The 18,794-nt window shown below is 45.2% G+C and overlaps 1 protein-coding gene across 1 annotated transcript in view; it reads left to right on the forward strand.

Annotated features, from left to right (window-relative positions):
• The first annotated feature begins 3,333 nt into the window (after window positions 1-3,333).
• Sgcd (sarcoglycan delta) overlaps window positions 3,334-18,794 on the forward strand; it is a 935,702-nt gene continuing 920,241 nt past the window's right edge. Inside the window, exon 1 of the mRNA XM_060363800.1 lies at window positions 3,334-4,367. The gene's annotated coding sequence lies outside the window, so the exon portion shown is untranslated. The remainder of the gene's footprint in view (window positions 4,368-18,794) is intronic.

Genomic DNA, 18,794 nt, shown 5'->3' on the forward strand with positions numbered 1-18,794 from the left:
CTGTAATTAGACATTATTCTTTTCTTCCTTGATCAGCAGCCTTGTCCCAGGATGATACAGAATTCAGGACAGTGTACTTTGAAAATGTCATCCATGAACTTGTTTGCTTCTGCAGTCCTTTTGCTTCTTTTCTTCCTCCAATAATCCTCATCAGCCATTCACCTGCTTTCCTTCCTTCTCAAATCCCCAAACTCAGGAATCTTGTGAGGCAACAAGAGAGAACTCTTATTGGAAAAGTAGTTTCCAGTGGACACTATAGTGAACATTCAGAAATCACGATGGTTTAACAGATTATTATTTTTTCCTTCTGCTCACACTCCATTGATGATGGTCCTGTGAACAAGAGCTCTGGTTAACTCTTGCCTTCCTTATTTCTCCTCTCCATTCCAAGCTTCATCCCCCTGCTTCCCTCAGCCTGGATCCTCTCTGAATTTTAATCTTTTCCTTACTCCATGGATTACTTTTCTCCTTTACAATTTACTTAGTCACCACCTCATACAAAAACCCCCAGTTAATTTATAAGTAGCATTTCAAAGATTAAAATGTATCTGAATTTTATCCTCAAAGAACTCATATTTCAGTCACTTTAATTCTCACATTCACTAGTGTAAGAGATGAAGCCAAAACCCAAAGCAACAGGAATAAAAGATCACCCTGAGTGAGGTATCCCAGGAGCAGAAAGACACACATGCTATATACTAACTTACAAGGAGATATTGGACATATAATATAGGAAAAACATACTAAAACCTGTATACCTAAAGAAGCTAAGCAAGAAGGAGGACCCTGGGTAAGATGCTCAATTCTCACTCAGAAAGGCAAATGGTACAGAATTCAGAAGAGGGAGAAGACAGGAAACAGGACAGGAGCCTACCACAGAGGGCCTCTGAAAGACTCTACCCATCAGAGTATCAAAGCAAATGCTGAGGCTCATAACCAAACTTTGGGCAGAGTGCAGGGAATTTTATGAAAGAAGGGGGAGCTAGAAAGACCCGAGGGGACTGGAGCTCCACAAGGAGAGCAAGAGAACCAAAATATGTGGGCCCAGGGGTCTTTTCTGAGACTGATACTCCAACCAAGGACCATCCATGGAGATACCCTAGAACCCCTGCACAGATGTAGCCCATGGCAGCTCAGTATTAAGTGTGTTCCCCAGTAATGGGAACTTGGACTGTCCCTGACATGAACTCAGTGGCTGGCTCTTTGATCACCTGCTCCCAAGGTGGGGAGCAGCTTTACCAGGCTACAGAGGAAGACAATGAAGCCAGTCCTTCAATGAGACCTGATAGGCTAGGGTCAGAAAGGGAGGGGGCCTACCCTTATCAGTTGGAGAGGGGCATGGGAGGAGATGAGGGAGGGGGTGAGATTGGGAGGGAATGAGGGTAGGGGATACAGCTGGGATACAAAGTGAATAAACAGTAATTAATATAAAAATTAAAATTATAAAAAAAAACTTTTTTGAAAAAGACAAGAAATCACAGCCCAATATATCACAGGACCAATTAGGCCATGACCAACATCAAACAAACAAACAAAGCCCCGTAATATAAATAGAAAATATTGGAGTGAATCATATGTAAGGATACATTGCTTGTTTCTTTAATTTCAATTTAAATTATGTCTATGCTGTGTTTGTGTGTATATGAGAAAATGAGAAAGACACAGAGTGAATTTACATAACAGGAAGTGTTTTGTAGTGCATACTTCACTCAAGACTTTGAAACGCTAGAATAGAAGAACCACATGATGACATCCTAGGTATATCCTTTTCAGATATACCTAGTTCAGGTGTCAGTGAAGATCTAGATTCAACTCATGTGTGATGGGGCTGGAGAGTCCCTGTTTGAAAGGTTGTGGGTTCCTTTTTTTCTGCTGGTGGTCCAGGCAGGGGACAGACTGCCAAGTGGAGAGACTATCTCCACGGGAAGGCCCCAGGTAAACTACTCTAGCCACTCCTCTGTGAGTTCATCACTGACAAAGATTAACAAGAGGTAACAAGTTTTCCCCCCTGTCCTAGCTGTTGCTTTCAGATGACAGCCTGGATACTTTTACAAGTGCTGTTGCTGTCCGGCTCCCTGGTGGTACTGTGCACGGAATTCGAGAGACTGCGAAGATGTCAGAGCAGCTGTGCAAAGTTGTTTCTGAGGGCTAGACCTGTCTCTCTAATTATATCCTGCCACAGGTGCTTCCCGCAGAGGACTTTCCTAACAGGGGCCAGACACTTGTTGTTCGTTTTAGCTTTAGCCTTTCTCACCGCAGTAGGCTTCCTTCACCTGCCCTTAGTTCCCTCTTCCTGCATCCCCTCTTCTTTGCTCTTCAGATTCACCCTGTATGATACCTATTGACCATCCCAGAATGAAGCATCATGACTTTTTCTGATCACAATCCCTCAGTGGTTCCCATTGCCAGGAAAAGCGCTCAAGGCTGCTTGGCTGTGCCCTGGGGGATCTTCATGTCACTTCCTGCCCCTGATTTCACTTCTTCATAGAATTTTGCATGAATCCCACTTTTTTTCCAGGAAGCTTTTCTTTAATCCAGGGAGGCATCCTTTCCTTCCCCACCCCCACCTATCTCCTTCTCACTCCCTTTTGCTTATGTCTCCTCACAACATTGCTGAGCATAAATTGTGCTGTGGCATGTGACAGTTAAGCAGATGGTTGGCAGGAGGAAACCAAACTTGGGTCTGACCAAACTGCACGCACAGGGCAGGGTCAGGCCGTTTGTCTTCCCCTGAGCCTGAATTTGCTCATCAAGGTGATGAAGTCTGGAGGAGGTGGTCTCTAAGAAATTCACCTTGTGCCCAGGAAATGCTCCTTCTACTAATTTTGATTCTTTATAGATCTCATTTTCCATTCCTTCTTTTGTTTCCTTAATTTAATCATGTTTCTTGTTAGCGCTAAACTATTACCCATCTTTTGAATTGCCTTCTAATTTTTAAATTCTCCCACAGATGGTTAGTTTTGTTTTGTGTTTTTACTGTGCTCCGATCAGGGAAGAACCTGATTTTGTGGCTGAGGGGAAGGAGGCCCACGAGGGCCTGGCTGAAGGCTGACTCGAGATGTGTGGGCTCCTCTGGGTGTCCCACTCTCCGCTCAGAGTTGGGGCTCTCTAAATGTGTGCCAGTTGATTGGAGGGTATCAGGCCCATCTTCCAAGCCAACTCCCGTCTGTTTGGAAGGAGGAGCCCCTTGGAGTCCGTTGGTTAACGGGAAAAGTGCTTACTCTGGGAGGAAGGCGGGGCAAGCCGGAACAAGCTGTCCCTGGGAACCCGCAGACTCACTCACTCCTTTTCGGAACCCCATTCTCCTCCAGGGAGACAGGAGGGGGTTCCAAGGGACTTAGACACAGTCCCTTCCGCGGAAGACGTGGAGACGAGTAGCTGCTTTGGGGCTGATCCTGCGGAGCGGGGTGCCCCTCCCCGCCCCCATCTCCCTGGGTTTCACTCGGGCTTTCTGCAAAGGGAGGGGACAACCAGGGAGCCCTGTGCATCACGCTTCCCTGAGCTGCAGGCGAGGAGCCCCGCGCCCTCGGGAACCTCAGCGGCGTGCCCTCGGTCTCGCGGGGGGTGCGGGCTATCCCCGCCACCCCCACCCGAGGCTCGCCCTCGCTCGGTCTCTCCAGCCCCGCCAGCCGGAGCGCGCACACCGGGGCTCCCGCACGTGGGCGCGCGGGAGGCGGCGGCCGCTGCTGCCCGAGCCCGCGCCGGGCAGATCGCCCTCCATGCTGCGGGAGCCGCGGCCGCCTTGCGCTTAGCCTCTCGCCCCAGCCGAGCACCGTGAGCGGGTGGAGCAGCCGAGGGGACCCGGACCGTGACGCTAGCGAGCGGCGCAGCAGGCTGGAGCAAGCCAGGCTCTGAGTGAAGGGCGCCTGCCTGCTGGGAGCAAGGCACCCCGGCTGGGTCGCTAGCCCGGGGTTCCTGACAGCGCTGAGGGCTTCGGGCAGTGCGATGTCGTTGTGCTGCTTCTAGGCGGTGGCCAGGGACACCTCCAGCAGCCACTCGGCCCGCACCCGCGGCCCCCAATTCCCTTCCATCCGCAAGTCCTCAGATCGCTCCTGGAGGACGAGCCGGGCCATCCTAGGCGAAGCGGGCGCCAAGTCTGAAGTCTGTTCCCGGCATCACCAACTTCCCCGGGAGCCCCTCGGCCCGCTGCAGCCTGTGCCAGCCCCGGGAGCGATGCGCCCCCAGCCGGGCGGCGCGCCCTCTGCCAACTCGCCACCCATGGGATCCACTGCCCTCGGCTGCCCCGCTTGGAGCGCTTAGCTCTCACCGCGCGGCCCAGGAGAGGAGTGAGACACTCAGGGGTTTCGTAGACCCTACGTGCACCAAGCTGCTGAGAACCCCTACAGGGCAAGCATCGAAATTTGAGGGTGAGTAGCTCGCTGTTCCTAGTGTCCTTTTCCCCCAGCTGGCAGTTTGCAGGGATGCCGGGCAGAAGCCAGAAAGTTGGGTCTTCTGTACCCATCCTGGGATTGGCGGCAGAACAGAACATTGGTCCCTTAACCTGATTGCCTTCTTTACTCAAACCAAGGGGGAGCATCCTTGCCAAGGAGAAACAGGGCTTTGGAGAACCGGTCACCAACTGTTCCCCCATCAAATGGCCATTGGGGCTTTTCAGCCTGCCCGCGCGTTCAGTAAGCACCCTGCGTAAGCGCTTGGAGATCAGCTGCTGCTTAGGCGCGCTGGGAGCTGATGGGCAACCCCGGTCCCTAGGAAGATGCCAAGCGCACTTAGTTAAAGAGAGAGGACTGCTGGGATATTAAAGGAGAGTGTGGGAAAAGGAGACTGGGGGTGCAAAGGGTGGGGAGCTGGGGAGGGAAGAGGAAGGGGTGTTCAGGAGGGAAGAAGAGGTGCCTGGAGGGAGAGACAAGAGTGAAATTTATCTCTTGCTACTGGCTCCAGCAACTGGGGTACTTAAACCGTGATATAGGTTTGCAGCAGGCTGATTCAGGGCGGGTCAGCCTAGACCAACAGGTGGCTTAAGCATGCTTCCTGTCGTGGGGCTCCTGGAGGGGGACCACTTGCTCTCCCACGGGGCTCTGGCTGGCTCTACCACTTGCATGATAGCATCTGAACGTGGGCAAGGAAATGGGCTTTCTGAGTTCCAGCCCAATTTGGGCTGTGGGAGGCATCCAAATGCCTCCTGTAGGAAAACAGCGGCTCCTTTGTGGATCTGGCTGAGGTTTTAACATACAAGCAACTGAGGGGCCTTTCAGCTGGGCGACTTGGACTTGCCTGGTTCTTGGACTTGAGCCCTGGTTTTCTCCCTTGGTCCCTGGTGGCGGGTATTCTCCTTTCCCTAGGCTGGGCTGCAGCCAAATCTCAGTCTTGCTGCTCTGTACTCCAGTGGTAGGAGGGGGTCACTTCAAGAATACCAGGAGCCTGGCTGGAGTTCATTCTTTACCCGTCTCACTTATACTTTCATTCTGAACATTAGACACGGGCAGGTGTGAGTGTATGTGCTGTATTTGGTCGAGCCTGGGAGGAAGAAACTGGAGAGAAAGGAAGCGCTTTGGTGCTGCCTAGATGCGGGAAGAGGGTGTGTTTGTGCGGTCACGTTTTTCCTGAAACCCACCATCCTTCCGGTTTCCCCAATGCATAGCGCTCTTAGCACTCCACAGTAGCATCCACTGAAGGTATTCAATGCCTCCATCTCAGTTTGCCAACATCTAGCATATGGTCAACCACCCCTGATCGCCGGAAAGATCAACTTTTAAAAAGCAACAGTTAGAGCGAAAGGTGAGGCTGCAAGTCAGAACCTAAGATGACAGGGTGCAGTTTCCTTGTATGTGGCTGGAGGGGGCATCATTCTGAGCCCTCATCCATAGCAGGCTCTCTGGTTCTTCTTGATTTGTGTTCTGAGGATGTTAGCTGGCTGGCTTTGAGACTGATGGCGATTTGAGAAGGAAAACCGTCCTAACTATGAATTTAGTGGACTTGGCCACCAGGCTTTAATGAGATGTTTGAACCCTAGAATAAAGTGGCAGGCCTTCCAAAGTGCAAAAGAGACCTCAAACATTAGTACGGGAGCCCATATTTTCCCTCCAGAAGAGGATCTTGATAGTAGAGCTCTTTGGCCATGCTGCCTCTGTAACTGCATCTGAATTTCAGTAGGTAGTCCAAGTTTAGTTTTCCACTGGGTGAAAACCCTCCTCACTCCATCTCCTGCAGGGGATTGGTACTAGTTATTAAATTATGAGGGTCAGGCTTGTCTTTTAGCATATACTTGCTGATTAGCCAGCGACCCATGTCTTGTCAGTGACACGGAGGCTTCCATGTTGGAAGGAGAGCCTTGCACTGAGGTGTCAAAAGGGTGAAAGGGCAGCAAAGTATTATGTATGACAAGGAGAAACAGAGATATCTAAGGACAAGGCCAGGAATAAAAGAAAGAAAACCAGAGAGAGCTAGATAGAAAGATAATTACAATTAGAAAGCTAGGAGAGCAAGAGGGAGGTGGGGGCAGGGCAGAGACAGAGAGAACACAGACAAAGTCATAGGTGCCAGGACAAATTATTAGAGAGAAATGGAAAAAAAAAAAGAAAGGGAGAGAGAAATTTAAAGAAGAATGGAAGAAGAGTGCAGAGGAAAAAAAATAGAATAGGATCATGGAGGATGGAAAATACAGGTAGGAGAACAGAAGAGACATCGGGTGTGCACATGTTTTGTCTTGTTTGTATCAATTAATAGTGACATTATTATTAAAGGGAAGTTGGCATCACCTGGATCCTTTAGTCACCAGGCTTTGCTTAGTGAGTTTTCCCTGCAGAGGTAATGGATACTTCAGAAATCATACACTGTCTAGGAACACCATGGCCAGAGCATGAGGAAACCGGACTCTTGGTAAACGCACAGATGTGCACATGTGTTTGTCTTCACTGACCCCTCCTCCCCGAAGACGTAAAACTCACAGGACATGGGAGTCGGAACACAGGAAGCTCCGACTGACCATCTCCAGTACCCACTGAGGTTCTGTCCTTTATTGAGAGAGAGTAGAACCTCTACAAGTGATGGCACCCACTCCCCTGGGAGTATGATACAGTGGAGACAGGGATGCTCAAATATAATGAGTATTCCAGCTGGTTCTTAAGAAAGTCATCCCTGGGCTTTCCTTTAAAAAATACAACGGAGACCTCCAACATCCTTTTGTAATTTGTTCTTGTGTTTTCTCCTGGGAGGTCCGATTAACGATTAACACATCCTTCTTATATCGCATCCTCCCCAGAAAAGCTCATTTCTTGTGAATACCTCTTGATAAAAGGACAAGCCCATGGAAGCACTCAGCCAGGGTTACCTTTCCACGAACTCCATTAATCACAGGAACTCCAGGGGACAGCAGAATGGCTCCTCTAGTTGACCTTGCCAGGGTTGTTTGCAACTAAGGGATACTGGATAGTCAGCAGTGTCTCATTCTGGGCATTCTTTATATACAATTAGCCCACTTGGTGGGAAAAAAAAAAACAGCATGGGCACTGTTATCCTTTGTATTTCATAGTGGAAAAGTCGGACACCTAATGTCATCATCTAACTTTTTCTAGAGAATCACACATTTATCTGTGGTTTATCTAGAAGACTGGTAAGAAAAGCCGAAGAAATTGAAATGATGTGCCAGGAAGCTCATAGTCATCAAATGCCAAACTGAGACTTGTACCCAAGTTTCTAGAGTTTCCAGTCTCTCTAGCTTAACAGTAATCACTATGTGTTATAACAGTGAGCACCAAGGTCATAAAAGCCTTAGTCAAAATATAAGTTTGTGGACCCTCTTAGAGGCTTGCTGAATCAAAGCTTTAGGGCAGAGAGCCCAGAAATCTGTATTTTTAGTCCATGCCCCAAGCCTACATCTGCACAGTACCATTTGCCCCAGTTATTCCAAGCTCTTGGATTCTCACATTGTGGAGTCCTTCCAGACAGTGTCGGGAGAACTTTGAGCCCCTCCTGCTTCCAGAAAATTGAAATACATAAAACAGTGGACTCTACATAGCTAGTGCACCAATCAGTCCCAAAAGGAAACAGGACAGCTCACAGGACAGCTATCTTGCCAATGATAGCTCTTTGAAAAGAGCCACAAACACATGGACCTTTTTTTCCACGTTTGCATATATTTTATTGTACTTGCTTGGAAAGCTTGTATCCGTGTTGGTACTTTTATTAATACTTGACCCAAAATGGTATCAAGAGTGAGGCCAGGGTAGCACTGTGTTAGAAGTATAAGCAGGTATGTACCTAGTTATGCTCTGAGTGACATACCTCCATCAACAGGCTTCCCGTTCCCTCTGAGCACATCACTGCCTCGTTCTGAAGGTAAAAAGGAGCCATTGCCCACACTCTGTCTCTTTCTGGCCCAGTTAAATTGTTTTCTCAGTGACCTTAACATCTTTTCTCTTCTGTTTCATTGAAATATGGCCAAAGGTGCCAGACATCTTGTCCGACAAACTATTTTGTCATCTCTCCCTTTTCAGGTCCAAATTTATCTTTTGAATCTGTTGCTTTTAACCCTGACCTCTTATTCAAGGGTGGTAATTGAGCCTTGGGTAGCTATGATAAGCAGCTGTGTGGTACCTGCATTTTGGATAACTGTAGTCATTTGTGAATAGAATGCAAAACAGAAAATCATTTATATTTACAGTGTCTGCATCCTTAATATGCTGGCATTCACTGTTCTATTTCAATGCTGAAAATGATGGGAGGCTGGCATAGCTGTGGAGAAATAGAAGGTGGCTAATACGCCTTGGGATGAAGCCCACCTCAGTTTGCCTGCTAGTACTGTGTTGGCTTGTTTATTTAGCTTTGCCAAAAAAATTTTCTTGTCTGGAGGTTGAGACAATTGCAGGCTGCTGAGATTTACTCTCCTATGTGGCTAAGGTATTCTTGCAAAGGTCTGCTCTTCCGCTAGCTAGTGCTGTCAGGCTCCAGGTGAACATCAGCTACATGCCAGGCTCTGTTAAACCCAGGATAAAAGTACTATCAAGGAGCTTAAGCAATTTGTGTGCTATGTGAAGTCTAAAACTCTGAACTTACACCTTTTCATCTAAATTCACTAACCCCTCTGTTGCGCTGATACAAACGATTACTCTGTTATTGACTTTTAAAGGCTGAGTGTTGATTTGCATTTTCATAAAACCTGTAGTGGAGACTGTCCAGTAGAACAGTGGAGATGTTTTGAGATGTCTGGATTAAGTGGTTAAATTGTCCCCAAATAGTTGCTTTCAGTTCCCAAGAGCTGTCACTGATTAGTCCCCTACTGTTATTCCTTGGCTGAATTATTAAAGCATGGATACTGCTTCTTTGGGTAACTCCCCTGGGATTCCTCCCAGTATTGGATTAAATGTCTATGAAATGGTACCCATTGAAATGGTAGGATACTTTACTTTTTTGTACCTGACACCGAGTCTATATATAAAATCCACGTACCTATACTTATTGGAAGTTTTTCTGGCAGCTACAGAGCAATGCCTGGCATGCAGAAGGTGTTTTTTTTTTAAAAACATACTTGAATAGCTAATGAATCTGAGCTAATTCTGTGTAGCCTAGAAAAAGTGTCTGTTGTCCTTTACCACTAAAAGAAGAACCATCCAAACAAGTGGAATCTATACACAGTGTGTCCCAGGAGACATTCTTTTTATACTGAAAGAATCAGGGGTAGGTAGGGTTGGGGGTGGGAGTAATGCCGTCAGTAGCTGGTGATTAACTACAGTGCTAGCCTTGGGCAAGTTCCATTTTGATGTTGCTTAAGATGTAATTAGAAGGGACATTCTGATTTATAAGTTAATGTGATTTTATCTGTACTTTTAATTAGTTTCTCGGAAAGAGACTTTCGTTTCTGAGCTCAAAAGTTTTAGAAATTAATAGACTTCCAGAGCGATATCGAAGTTTAGAGATGATCTGGTCTTCGCAGCTTGAAGGATAAAAGAAAAAAAGAAAGAAAAAAAAACAACAACTGAGGCTCAGGGAAGGGAAGGAGCTTGCCTGAGGCTGCCCAGCAAGGTAGCCTCAGACTCAGTGTGAGAGGCAGTGCTTCCTGGCTGCTATCCCAGGACTCTTAATGGACAGCCGAGAATGATTAACGCATCTATGGCCAGCTGCTGCCTTGCACTGACTGTAAGCATGTGAAAGCTGCAATCCATCCAGCCTGTTCCCTGAAAAATTCCAAGATGAAACTCTGTGGACAAGAAATGAGCAAAACAGCTCTAAAAGGCTTTACCAGTGTAGACTCTAAAAGCTGAAAAGGCTTGTGGGAGACCTTTTGGCAGGTGCTATGTTAGTGAGGTCTTCTGGGCTTGTTGGTCTCCTAATGTACAAGAAGGGGACATAGGGGCAGGGGCCTTCCCGTGGTGCTCCTCTTGTGTGTGATTCTGGAACAGTTGGAGACTTGTGGGCATTTGTTGTCAAGCCCCTGGTACCTACTCTTAGATGGGAAGCAGGTACTTAGAACCGTTCTCTTTACCTGTAGGATGCTGTGGAGTATGACTAAGTGAATCTGCTTAAATGCATCCTCAGACACAGAAGTGTGTTCAGTGTACTGGGACATTTGTTAACACACAGACCTCTATCACATGGTGTCAATATTATGGAGACAGTAAGATGCAGATCATTGATGCGATATATTGTGGATGATCCTCTGAAAACATTACAATCAACGCTGACAAGGTAGAGAAAATATCTCCACCCAGCACCTTCTCTGCATCCCACAAGGCTCGCCATACTTATTCCAAGTAACTGATGGGCACTGCAGCTATTCAAGGGGTGGAGGCACACATAGGAATTATCCTTGCCTCTCCACCTAAATCAGTCTGGAGCTTTAGTGCTATTTTTGATGCGATACCTAAGAGTTAGATGTAAGGCATTATCACCTTTCTGCACCTCCACCACCAGGAAAAAAAAAATTAAAAAAAAATCTTTTTACTACCTTGCATAGTTAGTTCCCTAACATCCTTCCATTCATTAAAGGCTAATTGTTTTGGATTTAATTCAGCATTCTCTCTGGTCTTGTGTGGAAATGTAAAGTTTCCTAAGTGGAACATTATAACCATCTGGATAAAGCATCTCTCCCCCACTTCTGCACAGAGCCCTTTTGCAGGCACTGAAGATAAATTCTACCTGCACCATCAGCACCAGCTGCCACAGCTTTCACATCTCATACTTTCGTCACGTATTGGGTACTTTGTCCACCACGTTTCTAAGCCGTGTGTATGTGTGCCTGTGTTTTCATTTCACATACCAAGCAACACGATTTTGTTTGTATGTGTATGAGGATTAAGCAACTACCATGTAGGGGTTTAGGAGATGGCTCGCTTGTTAAAGTCCCTGGACCCAAGCACAAGGACCCAAGTTCAGATCCCTAACACCCGCATAAAAGCCAGATGTGCTGAAGTTTATCTGAAACCCTAACATTCTGAGAGTCAATAGACAGAGTGGTTATGCTGGCTAACCTCTCTGGCCTGTTGATGAGCTCAAGATTCAGTGAGAGAGATTCAGAGAGAAAGAGACACGTAGAGAAACACACTCAGAGAGAGAGAGACAGAGGCATAGACACCATATAAATTATTATTTAGATATCAAAATACCATCATTAACCAGAAAAAGATTGGCTGAGTAGGATCCATCATACAATGACAGTGTAGAGAAATGGTGGCATCTCTCTCCTTTACCTCTGTCCCAGATAATAAACTCTGAGTCGGAGTAGGGAACACTCCAGATAGGGATTTTCCTCCAAGCTGAGGAAAGTTGCTTCATGCTTAATCCTCACTGCTGCAATCAGAGGAGGAGGTATTTATTTATTTTTATTTTTTATATTAATTATAGTTTATTCTTTTTGTTTCCCAGCTATAGCCCCCTCCTTCATTCTCTCCCAAACCCACCCTCCCTCCCTCATCTCCTCCCATGCCCCTCTTCAAGTCCACTAATAGGGGAAGTCCTCCTCCCCTTCCATCTGACCCTATCCTATCCGGTCTCATCAGGACTGGCTGCATTGTCTTCCTCTGTGGCCTGGTAAGGCTGCTCCCACCTCAGAGGAAGGTGATTAAAGAGCCAGGTACTGAGTTCATGTCAGAGAGAGAGAGAGAGAGAGAGAGAGAGAGAGAGAGAGAGTCCCTGTTTCCCTTACTAGGAAACCCACTTGGAAACTGAGCTGCCATGGGCTACATCTGTGCAGGGGTTCTAGGTTACCTCCATGAATGGTCCCCAGTTGGAGTATCAGTCTGAGAAAAGACCCCTGAGCCCAGATTTCTTGGTTCTGTTGCTCTCCTTGTGGAGCTCCTGTCCCCTCCAGGTCTTTCTAGCTCCCCCGTTCTTTCATAAAATTCCCTGCACTCTGCCCAAAGTCTGGTTATGAGCCTCAGCATCTACTTTGATACCCTGCTGGGTAGAGTCTTTCAGAGGCCCTCTGTGGTATTTAAAATCCAAACTTTTAAGTTTGCCAGCATCAGTAGCTAGTGCTATTTCAGCTACCCAGATATAAACCATCTTTAAAGGAGCCAGTGACTGCCTTCTCCCATGGCTTTTAGAGATCTGTGACATATATTGTGAAGCATATTTTATAGCATTATTTAATACACACCCACCCACTCCCAGAAAAGTTTAAAAGTGCCATTAGGGTGGACTATGTGTTATGTGAACTTTTCTTCTGTGTTCTCTCATCAATGGCACAAATAGGCGTATAAGATATCCACAGATAAAATGAAATATATGGTTTCTTTTATGAAGTTGCACTGAAAGAGTTATTGTTTGCTGTACAATAACTTGGGTGTTATATGTTTGTTTGGGCTTGGGTGTATATGCTTGTTTGTTTTCTGATGTTGTAACTGAATGTCACACCCTGGATAATTTGTAGAGAAGTTTATGTAAGTTGTAGCTCTCAGCCCATCAGTCCAAGAGCATAGCCCTCAGAGCACTTGGTCTGTGTTCTTTTTGAGTTTTATTATGGTTGTGGGCATCACATGGCAAGATAGAGTGAGCAAGGCCGTGAAGTGTCCCTTGGCAAAACATAGAATGGATTTGTTCTATAGGTAGTTAGTGTCCTGTGACCCAGTCACCTTCCAAAGATCTTACCTTTCAACACTACTGCACAGGGGAATATGTTTCAAAAGAGAAAACTGGGATGCATGCAAAGATTATATGTATATTTGTACTTTTTATTTTATTTTTTCCTTTTATTGTTGAAAATAGATTCTTTTCCCTCATACCATATATCCTGAATATGGTTTCCCCTCTACTCCTCCTAGCTTCTCTCTATTTCCCTTCCCATCTGGATCCATACCCTTTCTGTCTCATTAGAAAACAAACAGGCTACTAAGGGATAATAAATAAAATAAAATAAAATTAAATTAAATTAAAAATAAAGATTAATACATTAGAATAGGACAAAACAAAGTAATAGAAGGAAAAAAAAGCCCAAGGGATGGCATGATAGAGACCCCCTTGTTTCCATATTTAGGAATCCCATAAAAAAACACGAAACTGGAAGCTATAAAATACACACAAAGGACCTGTAGAGTAAAAAGAAGGAAGAAAAAAATAAGCTAAAATAATATGATAAAAATTTTGAAAAACGCCCTGATAGGACATGGTGAGATAAGGATCTTCCTAATGTGCCATGGATTTAATTTTCTGTTGGCCATCAGGTGCTGGGCATTCAGCCTACCCTTAAGAGTAGTTTTCTTCTCCAGCGAAACTTCCTTGGAGGAAGCTAAAATTTCATTTACAAGTGGTTATAAATTGCAGATTGCTTCTGAGTTAGGGATGGCGCCATTGGCCTGTCTTCAGTTTTCATTTCTAGGGTGCTGTCTGATAGAGACCCATGCAGGCACTGTGCATGCTGCTTCAGTCTCTGTGAGCTTTGATCCTGTTGATTTAGAGGGTCTTGTTTTCTTGGTTTCCTGTATACCCCCCCATCTCTTCTGCAGAGTCCCCTGAGTCTTGAGGGGAGGGGTTTGATAGAGGCATCCCATTTAGGGTGAGTGTTCCAAGGAGTGTGTTCTCATTCTCTTCATTAATGCCAGGCTGTGAGTCTCTTTATTTGTTCCCATCTGTTGTTGGAGGAAGCTTCTCTGGTGATGCCGCAGCGAGGCGCTGATTATATTTATTTTTTTTTGGTGTGTGGGGGGTCAGGGTTTCCTCACTCAGGATGAGGTTTTTCTGGTGACATCCATTTACTTGTGATATGGTACATTTACACAGTGGAATATTAATCAGCCATATAAAAATAAAATCTGTGCAGCCTTCTTAAGAAATTATGTTGTCCAGATTATCAACTCTGAGACTCCTGTGCCACACCACATATCTATGTGAAAATAACTAGAATGACTTCTTTAATATAGTGGTTACAACTGACACTGCCCCATTTGGTCCCGTGGTGCTGTGTTGACAGTACAGGTTGTAATGAGATATCCTGTGTTTTGCCTTTATGCTGTATTGATTTGATGTGGTAGGTTGTTAGTATCTTCTTTTTTTTTTTTTTTTAGTAATTTTTATTGTATAAAAATTTAAAGCACGTGTACAATGCATATCAATGTATCTTAATGCCACGTCTCACCTACATCTACCCTTGGGACTCTCCCCTAACACATCTCCTTCCGAGCTTCTTCATGTTCTCTCTTGAAATTATAACTCACCAATGAGAATTAGTGTTGCTTCTCTGCAAAGGGCGTGAGTGTGTGTGTGCGTGTGTGTGTGTGTGTGCGTGCGTGTGTGTGTGTGTGTGTGTGAGTGATTGGGACAGTCACTGGGACATAGAAAACCCACTGGTGGCCTTTGTTCCAAACTAAAGTAGCCCCCTTTCCCAGGAGCCTGCAACTCCTCAGCGAGAGATGGAGCCTGACAGCCCCTCCCCCAGTCATATTGGGATTTTTCAACTTGCTTCTTCTGAGCAGGGCTTCTGCAGGTAACTCTAGCTACTGTGAGTTTGTAAGTGCAACAGCCATGTCCAGTGGACAGCATTTCAGAGCAGACTTTCCCAAACTCCTCCTCTTACATTCCTTTCATCCAGTCCTTTACTCTGGTGTTCCCCGAGTCCTACTTAGAGAGGGGCGTGGATTGATACAAATGTCCTGTGCATGTTGCCTCTATCCCTGTGTGTTCATACGTACTTTGATCCTGATGATACAGAGAGTCTTGTTTCCCTGGGGTCCTCCATCCCCTCTGGCTCTTATCTGCTTTCTACTATATCTTCCTTTTTCCACAGGGCTCACTGATCCCTTAGGGAAGGGATTTGGTGGAGACATTCTGTTTAGGGCTGAGGCTTCCATGATCTCTCACTCTCTGCTTAATGTCTGGCAGTGGCTTTTCACTCCCTTCCACTCCGGCAGAAGCTTCTCCGCTGATGGCTCTTACCTGCGTCTGTGTGTTTGTGTGCTGTGGATCGCAGGCACCTGTGGAGGTCAGCATTGGTTTAACTCAGAGCAAAGTGAGGATGGTAAAACAGTTGTGAGTAACTGGGTCTTAAGCTGGATGTTGCCCAGCAGCTGACTGCTGAAAGGGCTTCCCATGTGGAAGGAAGAATGAGCCAAGAGATGGGTGTTATGCTCTCTGCTTCACAGTTAGAACCAACAGGGAATACAGTGGTGATGAGCTTGGAGGAGCACTGAAGAGCATGCAGAGCCTCAGGAGGGGGCTGCATTGGGCCAGAGGAGAGCTGTGGGATAAACACTAAACCTTCCATCATCTGAACTGCCCAGGCCCCATGCTGAAGCTTAAAATGGCTATATAGTTTTTAAAAAAATGCTTTTCAGTTACAGAATTTGGTATTTTTCAGTGAAAATCTTTTGCCTATTAATCCTGCTGATATTACAAGAATCACTGACATGTATCCAGAGATCAAGCATTTTTCATGAAGAAACACAGGTGACTAGAGGAACGTATGAGAACCTGACCTCACTAGCCTATGTGTGCAAGATAATAGCAGAGAGTGAGGCTGCTGCGTGGAGGCTACTGGGCAGAGCTCTTAGTGGAAGCAAGTTTTCAATCAGTTGACAATTTCTATACCAACCAAAGTAGGAGGAAATTATACTTTATATTGAAAGTTGTAAGTTGTTACCATTTTAAAATCAGTTTGTTTGATCAAAGCAGGAGGCCTAGATTACACAGCATGGAGAATTAACAGGCTCTTCCCCCTCCCACTTGTAGAACCTTCTCCCATGGTTTTTCCAGCATTCCCTCTATCCTTACAAATAGAGAACTAAAGGGAGATTGAACACACATGTTGGAAGCGTATTAACCTATTTTTGTTGTATAAAATATACACCCTTAATAGCAAAAATGAATCAAATCCCACCAAGACTTACACTTTCAGACATGATGGAGGCTGTTTGCGGATAGAGATATGTATCCATTGCCACATAGTTTTGAGAAAATATGTTGGTTGGTTTTTATGTATGCATTCATTTCTGTTAAAGAAATCGATGACAATGGAGAATACTGTCTGAGCAGTTCTCTTTCGGCTGCAAGCCTGACTCAGAGTGCAATCCTTTTTGCACTCAAATTGGGCCTGCCAGCTCTAAAGAGGGCAGTTGAGATAATATGATAAACTGGCCCATGCGTCCAATCTGAGCTCATCAAGGCTGTGTCAGAGCTGACATTTCCGTACAGTGGGACTTGATGCTCTGATTACAAATTGGTCTTGAGCAGCCAGAGGCTTTGTAATTGCATTCTCTGAGGGATTTCTCTTGTATCATTAGGTCTGTTTTGGTTTTGAAACCCAGAGGAAGAAATATGTTCCTGATTCCATCCTCTTGTTTCAGAATGTAACAGAGACTGAACATTCATCCAGAAGAGGATGTAACTTATTATATGCAAATTTGAGGCTTTTTATCTTTCTTCGAGGCAATGTTGATGACATTTTCCGTTCTTCTTGGTCTTGGAGGATTTAAAGAATTTAAATTATTAATTTTAAGAGGAGTGCAGTTTCGGGTGTAGCTCAGTTGGTAGGGTGCTTGTTTAACATGCAGGAAAGCCCTGGGTTCCATCCCCACCTAAATGTTGGCCTGGTACAGTACAACAAGCTTACAATCTCAGTGATGGCAAGGGAGTCAGTAGCTCAATGCTATCTTCAGCACCATAGTGAGTCCCAGGCCAGCCTAGGATACCCAAGGCCCTATCTCAATATATTAAAAGATATTAAGAAAGGATAGGAGCTCCACAAGGACCAAATATATCTGGGCACAGGGTCTTTTCTGAGACTGACATTCAACCAAGGACCATGTATGGATACAACCTAGAACCTCCACTCAGATGTAGCCTTTTGTAGCTCAGTAACCAATTGGTTTCCCAAGGTGAGGGGAACAAGGACTACTTCTAACAGGAACTCAATGACTGGCTCTTTGGTCTCCCCACCCCCGAAGGGAGGAGCAGTCCTGTTAGGCCACAGAGGAGGGCTTTGCAGCCAGTCCTGAAGATACCTGATAAAACAGGATCAGATGAATGGGGAGGAGGTCCCCCCTTTTAGTAGACTTGGAAAGGGGCATGGTGGAGATGAGGGAGGGAGGGAGGGGCTGGGAGGGAATGAGGGATCGGGACACGGCTGGGATACAGAGTTAATAAAATGTAACTGATAAAAAAATAATAATAATAAAATCAAAAAAAGAAAAGATATTAAGATAAAAGGTCATTGTGTGTTACTATTTCTTAACATTTATTTCCTCATAATAAGTAGATGAGTCCATTTTAAAGAAGTGAAAATGGACAATTATGTAACTTTTGTACTTTCATTAAACAATTCCTTTAAAAGGTATTTATTATTTTGTGTGTGCACGTGTTTTCTGTGTGGGTGATGTATACGTGTATGTGGCCACGTGCACCATGTGTGCTGACATGCGTGTTCTGTGGTAGTATATGTGTAGGGATCAGAGGGCACCTCTTATGGCTTGGTTCTCTCCCACCTTTACCTGGGTTCTGGGGGTTGAGCTCAGGTTGCTAGGCTTGGGTGGCAAATACTTCTCATTGAGTCATCCCACCTGTCATTATTCAATAATTCTATGTTTAATTTAGTTTGTAAACATTATACACTCTGAGGTTGATAATAACCACTTTTTAAATCAATGACCTTTTATGCTTAGGGTCCTGGGGAATACTTCTGGAGAGCCTAGATAGAGTACATACTGCTCAGAGTATATTGAGACCAATAAACATTGTATGTAATTAAGACTTAAAGTTTGAAACTAAATTTATTGTGCTTTAGTGACTGAAGTTATAAGCCCCATTTGAAGAAGAACAAAATGGTTTTACTTTCAAACACCACCACAGTCAATGCAGAACACTTTGCCTTTGATCATCTGCATACCAAGTGAGGAGTTCTCTAGCACACACTGGAGGGGTGTCCTATAATCCAGTCCTTGCATGGTCTACTTAGAGATAGTATCAGATACTACAGATTCTGCCCCACAAAGACCTCATCCCCAACATCCTCCATATCTGCAAGTCTACAGCATCAGGTTATGACCCATATTCTAGACCGTTCTTTAAGTTCAAATAATTTGCTACAGTAATTTGTCACTTGTACACACACACACACACACACACACACACACACACACTCACTCACACACACTCATACTTGAAACCCATTCACTGATAATTTTAGAAATATCCCAGATTCCAGAGGATGTAAGTGAGTCAATGAACAGACAGATGAAAGAGCTGTGCTGGGTTAGGTTTGAAATGCACCTGGAGTTTCCATACTCTCTCCCTGGGTGCTACCCTCCAGGTACCTTCTTTTGTTCAGGAATTTAGAACCTTTCTAAAACTAGATGCTTTGGGGCATCTTTATTTCATAAGACTGGACAATAAAGTCGCTAATCTTTGGGAATCAA

The sequence above is a fragment of the Meriones unguiculatus genome, chromosome 11 (genome assembly GCF_030254825.1).
Source record: "Meriones unguiculatus strain TT.TT164.6M chromosome 11, Bangor_MerUng_6.1, whole genome shotgun sequence".
In the NCBI taxonomy this organism is placed as follows: domain Eukaryota; kingdom Metazoa; phylum Chordata; class Mammalia; order Rodentia; family Muridae; genus Meriones; species Meriones unguiculatus.